This window comes from Palaemon carinicauda, chromosome 14 (genome assembly GCF_036898095.1).
Source record: "Palaemon carinicauda isolate YSFRI2023 chromosome 14, ASM3689809v2, whole genome shotgun sequence".
Classification (NCBI taxonomy): domain Eukaryota; kingdom Metazoa; phylum Arthropoda; class Malacostraca; order Decapoda; family Palaemonidae; genus Palaemon; species Palaemon carinicauda.
Genome location: NC_090738.1, coordinates 120,698,526 through 120,706,025, shown reverse-complemented (window position 1 = coordinate 120,706,025; position 7,500 = coordinate 120,698,526). Strand labels below are relative to the sequence as shown.

Genomic DNA, 7,500 nt, shown 5'->3' with positions numbered 1-7,500 from the left:
TTTTATATTGGAGATATTTATTTTAACGTTGTTACTGTTCTTAAAATATTTAATTTTTCCCTGTATCCTAACTCACTGGGCTATTTTTCCCTGCGGGAGCCCCTTGGCTTATAGCACCCTGCTTTTCCAACTTGGGTCGTAGCTTAGCAAGTAATAATAATAATAATAATAATAATAATAATAATAATAATAATAATAATAATAATAATATTTTCATACCATTTACCTAAAACCGTATTCTACATTAATTTACCTACCTTCATTTCATTTTCCCCGTTAGCTGACCCATTCGTGTGGGCTTGTGCGTTGTCCTTGGCTCCCTGGAGAACCTGCTGCCCAACAGAGCTCTTGTCGAAGGCATCACAAGCTGCTTCCACGAACTGTTTACACTCTTCTTCTTTCTCGGGTTGGATGGCCAGGTTGTCAATGAAGTAGTCAGCAGGGTTGAAATTCTCTGGACATGTTTTCCCCATCCTTACGAATTGGGTGGTGATAGAAGTCAAGATTCAGTCAAAGAATGATTTGACAAGAAATATATGAAATTAAGAAAATAATGTATCAGATGTAGTTTTCAATGCGTGTTTAACGTTGAAAAAAATTACAATTATAAGGTACACATGAATAATAGGTAAATATTCACACTAAGTGTATAAATATATTTAGACACAGAAACACAGATATCTAGGGCTCACAAGTCCACCACAGTGGTGAATGGGCACCAGATTCTTTTCCTACTTTTCTAACTATCACCTAAGAAACGGAATGCTTACGTTAACTATAGGAGTATATATATATATATATATATATATGTGTGTGTGTGTGTGTGTGTGTGTGTGTAATCAACCGTACACCTTTTTCCTTTTGGAAATTAAAGTTAAGAGTTGCGGGTTTTAGGTCTCCACAGAGACGATTTACATCGTCCTCCTCGGGCGACCATTAGCCAGCAGGGACTATCACTAGTCCCCTCTAACCTCCCAGTGGGTGGAATCAGAACATAACAGCCGTTTGTCTTCTCATCAACTGTTTAAGGGTAAGGTTACAAAACTCATGTCCTTTCTCTTGACGCCGTCAGATGGTGATATGTAATTGCAATTAGAAATACTAGCGTGTACTGCTGTATATATATATATATATATATATATGTATGTATGTATATATATACATATATATGTATGTATGTATGTATGTATGTATATATACTGTATATATATCTATATTTATACACACACACACACACACACATATATATATATATATATATATGTGTGTGTGTGTGTGTGTGTGTGTGTGTGTGTGTTAATCTATTATCATCTTCCCTCTGAAACAAGAAATCAAAGCATAAACGAAAGAAATGTCATCTAACGAAACACCCATTGATCGGCACAAGCCCTTCAATACATAGGGATAAAATAAATGTTCTGTGTTATCCAACTTACCCAGCAAAGAATTCCATTGCACGTTCAGTAGAGCCGAGGTAGGCCGTCCTCCCTTCAGCCATTAGAAGTACTCTGTTGAACATGGCAAAGACCTGAAATGATTATAACCATAATGATGATGCTGATAACCATCTTTAGTACTCTACTTTTGTCTCCCCCGCCAACGAAGTTGGAAGTAAGTTAAAAATTGGAAATTATTAAATTTGATAGGTCAAGGTATAAGTTCAAGGTTACGGTCAAGCAAAATGTCTAATGCACGTAATCAGCCATAAGTGTGGACATCGTTGTCACAGAGACTTTACACTTGGTTCATATTTAAGTGTATGAAAATCCACGCCAACTGATACATCTTAAGGTCAAAGGTCAAAGTTCAAAATCAAGCAAAAGGCTGTGAAATAAGCTGCCGCTCCGGAAGTCTGTGTTCTACTGAGTGCCACTCTACTGTAGTCTATGACAGTATTCCTTTATATCTTAGTAATGATCGTCAAATAAACAAATATCACTTATAGACTACATCCATACGTAAATGTCTAAGCGAATATAGACATCAGCATATTCTCACGTGTATGTGTGAACAGTTAGTCACATACCATTGTGTAAATTTGTAACTCACGTTAATAAACAGAAATTTGGTTTCAATGAGAGAGAGAGAGAGAGGAGGGAGAGAGAGAGAGAGAGAGAGAGAGAGAGAGAGAGAGAGAGAGAATTCTTATAAGAAATAAGTACAAAAGGTTAATCTTAGAATACTCACATGCTGACAGGAATTTTGATAAGGAGAGAGAGAGAGAGAGAGAGAGAGAGAGAGAGAGAGAGAGAGAGAATATTCTTATCAGATATATATACAAAATGTTAATCTTAGAACACATGCTGACAGGCATTTGAATAAGGAGAGAGAGAGAGAGAGAGAGAGAGAGAGAGAGAGAGAGAGAGAGAGAATTCTTATAGGAAATAAGTACAAAATGTTAATCTTAGAAAACTTACATGCTGACAGGCATTTCAATAAGGTGAGAGAGAGAGAGAGAGAGAGAGAGAGAGAGAATTCTTATCAGATATATATATATATATATATATAATATGTTAATATTAGAATACATGGTGACAGGCATTTGAATAAGGAGAGAGAGAGAGAGAGGAGAGAGAGAGAGAGAGAGAGAGAATTCTTATAGGAAATAAGTACAAACGTTAATCTTAGAATACTTACATGCTGACAGGCATTTCAGTAAGTTGAGAGAGAGAGAGAGAGAGAGAGAGAGAGAGAGAGAGAGAATTCTTATAAGAAATAAGTACAAAAATGTTAATCTTAGAATACTTACATGCTGACAGGCATTTCAATAAGGTGAGAGAGAGAGAGAGAGAGAGAGAGAGAGAGAGAGAATTCTTATAAGATATAAGTACAAATGTTAATTTTAGAATACTTACATGATGACAAGCATTTCAATAAGGAGAGAGAGAGAGAGAGAGAGAGAGAGAGAGAGAGAGAGACTGGTTCTCAGATACCAAAACGTATCATCTCACTCAGGAACCTTTCATGAAAGAACTGAAATGTTAACGCAACAGACTTGAAATGAGCTGTCATTTACAGGCTCTCTGAGCCCCCGTTTTATTTACATATTCTTTTCTAGTAGATATCTATTCACTTTGCCTCTAAATCTTTTTGGCTGGCTACTAGATAGAAGATCTCTCATAATATTTCACACACACACAAAACACACACATATATATATATATATATAACGCAAACGGGGAGGACATGTCTGAGGCCTTTGTTCTGCAGTGGACCAGCAACGGCTACTGATAATTATATATATATATATATATATGTGTGTGTGTGTGTGTGTGTATATCTATAAATATACACACACACATATATATATATGTATATATATGTGTATATATATATATATATATATATGTTTATATATATGTATATATATATATATATATGTATATATATATATATATATATACATGATTATTCACAGCGTGCCTAGAAGTTTTTAAGTATCTAGAATAGGAAAATATAGGAATTAATATCAGTGGGGAATAACTTAACAACTTAATGTTTGTGGATGACATGGTTGTGTTTAGTGAATTATGGAAGAAATTACAAAAGCTGATAGAAGATTTGAATAGAAAAAACAGAAATACGGGACTGAAAATGAATATAAGTAAAACCAAGATAATGTTCAATGAAAATGCTGAGATAACAAAAAAAGTTATGGACGATTGTTAATGAATATATGTACTTGAGACAGACAGTAAGTGTTTCTCTAAGACACGAGACCGATATTAAAAGGTTAAATACTGGGATAATCTTTTATAAATTTAAATCCAAATCGAATTTCAAGTAATGAAAACTAAGTTGATAAAAAATGACAGTGGTATTATCCATTTTCCCTATAAAGAGAAATAAGAATTAATTTCTAATTTGAATCGCGTTTTCTTTTTTCAGTCGAATTCCGATTCCCAACTTAAAACTAAAGTCAATGTATCTCCATCTTTTAATCTGAATTCTAATTCCTGAATTTACTTCCTTTAGGGTTAACATATCATCTCCCATTCTTTCTTCATCCCGTTTGTTTATTATCTTTCTGACTTTCTATATGACTACATTGTCCATCATACTGTAATCATAAACACAATTTCCCTTACGTAGAGCAATTTGAATGCTTATAGGTCGCTCATGCATGGCAGAATTAAGGGACAGTGGCATACCCTATATAGCAGGAAAATGCCCCGAGACTGACCGTACATACATATGATCAATGCCCAAGCCCTCTCTCCACCCAAGGTAGGACCAGGGAGCGACTGGCAATGGTTGCTGATGATCCATAAGGTAGACCTATAGGCTCCTTACAAGGATGTTGAGGCTGCAGACACTACAAAAAAACATTGAGTTTGAGTGGGTCTCGAACCCCAGTCCGGCAAAACGCCAGACAGGGACGTTTCCAATAGGTCACCTTAAATACTTTTTTTTTCACTATATTTTTCAATTCGTCATTCCGTGCATCCTTTTAATCCCTAAGTCTGCATTCCTAAAACCACAAACGCTCCCCCGATAACTCTTCGGCCACGTCCTCGATTTTTACATATTTCGTTAGGTTCTTTGTATCTAACCCTTAGCCATTTTCATTTATTTATCTCATATTATGATCTCTTTACTCCCTCCTTAGGATACACATCTTCCTTTGTTATCTGAATTTCTATCTATCCTAGCATTTTTTTCAGCGAAATAATGATCATAATGTACCTCCAGCAACCTTTCCTCAATATTACATCCATTAATCATGATATTCAGGCTACCCTAAACTAAAACTTAATCTATAAAGGTATTTTTTTCCAATATTTCATCTTTTCAAATTATAAACACCTTTCTAGGACTAAGCATTTACGGCAGCCTAGCTTTTTTCCTACTTTCCACAAGACTCTCTGTTCTTAGTTCCTACACAATCTCTATCCAACCACAGTGCCATCACTTTCTTACTAAATTTTGCGATTACAACTACCCTGGAAACAACCAAGCTTTTCATCTCTGCCCACAAAAATCTCTTTCACCTTCATTCTCTTCCAATATTGGCCCGCAAACTTACACATACAATCCTTGAAATGATGTATTTGTACTCTTTCAGACATTAGGATATCAAAAGATTCTTTACCTTCCTTGTCAATACATTTTTCAGCTACCTCATACATAATAAGCCTTTGTCCTTCCATTTTCACCTTAGTTTCACTTATTAAAACAAATCAGCTATTATACTATTCCTCAATACAGCAACTACATATATTAGAAACTCCAAGATGTATTATCTTTTTACAATTATGTTTCTTACATACAAACGCAAAGCATATGGTTGTAAATCCAATGACACCACCTATTTTGAATCTACTTCAAGCAGGATGACAGGAAGGCGATTATTCCCTGGCAATCTACAAGAATATGATTAAAATCGACCCTAGGAGACGAAGTTTATCTTCTATTTATGGGGGTATTTTCTCTCATCAAGTGATCTGAAATTCTTCACAATACATCTTAAAAAAGAACTACATCCCATTAGCCCTTCTGCTATACAAATAAAGTAACTGGATACATCTTAAATCCTGATAAACATAGTTTTGCCATTATTGTAGGTTGGATGAAGCAGGCCAATTTGAAACTACAGAACTAAATTTAGATGATGGTATCGTTTTTTTATTTCCATTAGTTATTGAAGATTATATCAGGAAATGTCCCCGTGGATTTTGTGGAAATTACTATGTTGGATTAATGAATGCAGAGTTTCTCACAGAATAAATGGGTAGATGAAATATTATCTAATATCAAGTGAAGTAGATTTCAATACAGAATTTCTGCTAAATATCAACACGGTATCAGTATATAGTAAAAAGACTGACCTGACATAATGTTTTGTTGTTGGGCTCAGCAAATAAGTTCATCAAATATGTAGGGACATTTCTTCTCCCGACTCAGTCATAACCTTTTAATAACGGATCCTCTGCCTTACAATAAATTGCTCTAAGATACAAGCAAGTGACCCTTCCTATTGCAGCAGTGACCATGCAACACCGCTTACTATTACCACATGTCAATTGAATTAAATGAGCAGGCAATAGATATCAGCATCATCATCATCCTCATCGTCATCAGCCATTACTAGTTCACTGCAGAACAAAGGCATCAGACATGTCCTACAATTTGCGTTTGTTTATCGTCTTTCTATGCCTTCCACACCCGCAAACTTTTATGGTTCGTCAAACCATCGTCTTCTCTTCCTTCCCCTGCTTCTTTTGCAATCTCTAGGGACCCATTCTGTTATTCTTAATGTTCATCTATTATCTGTCATTTTCGTAAATGAATATAAACGGACGCACACACATTTATATACGTACTTATATATATATATATATATATACATATATATATACACAGTATATATATATATATATATACATATATATGTATATATACATATATATATACATATATATTATATATATATATATATACTGTATATGCATTTGTATGCGTGTATTGTACCTTTGTGGGTGTGGGTGTTCTGTAAATATATAAACAGCCTTCATACATACATATCATCATAACCACGCACCCACATGTGCTCATATACGTCAAACCCATCAAAAAGATGAGAAGCCTGAAAAGCGATCTCATCAGAACAATAAAATCAAAGAAATAAAAAAAAGATAACTTTTAATAACGTTGAGGCTAAATCAAAACAATTGCTGTTACAATCATAACAACATTATTCGCGTCTGAAGAGATTTCTATCAGTCAACAGGATAACAGAACACGAAAAAGAATTAACATTATTTTGGAGAAGAAAAGATTATTCTGTAAAGGTCATGTTTAGGTTGCTAAAAGGGACTCTTTTATTTTCGATGTATTTTCATAATTCTTTTTTTTAATCAGTGGAATTGCCGGCCATTAGTGCAGCCCTTCCAAAAGGTTATAAAACTGTAATTCAAGATTAAACGTTTGACCCTAGTTCCTGAATATTTTTGAGAAAATTAGATCACACATTATATATCCCTTTGGGATTTTTTTTTAGAATATTTTCTGGCAATTTTTGAGACTTAAATCTCCATGATTTGTAACAGAAATATTTTTCTCTCTCTCTTTTCCTAGTATAGAGTATACATACATACATACATACATACATACATACATTCAAAGATACATACATTTCATACTTATATATATATATATATATATATACACACACACACACACACACACCACACATATATATATATATATATATAGATATATATATATATATATATATACATTTTATATATATATGCACACATAAATATATTTTACGTATAAATTCCTTTATATATATATATATATATATATATACATATATATACAAGTATATATACTGTATAAATAAATGTGTAATCTTCACTATTATATTTCTCCTTACCTCCACACAAACGTCAAACACTCTATTTGTAAATGGATGAAACCTTACATTCACAAAACTTCCACAATAGCCATTTCTTAACCCTAGACAGAAGCTTCGTCTTCAGAGCACTGAAACTC

General features: G+C 33.8%; 1 pseudogene; it reads right to left on the bottom strand.

Moving 5' to 3' along the window:
* Positions 1-7,500, bottom strand: part of LOC137652955 (protein white-like) — a 34,535-nt pseudogene that overhangs the window by 12,785 nt on the left and 14,250 nt on the right.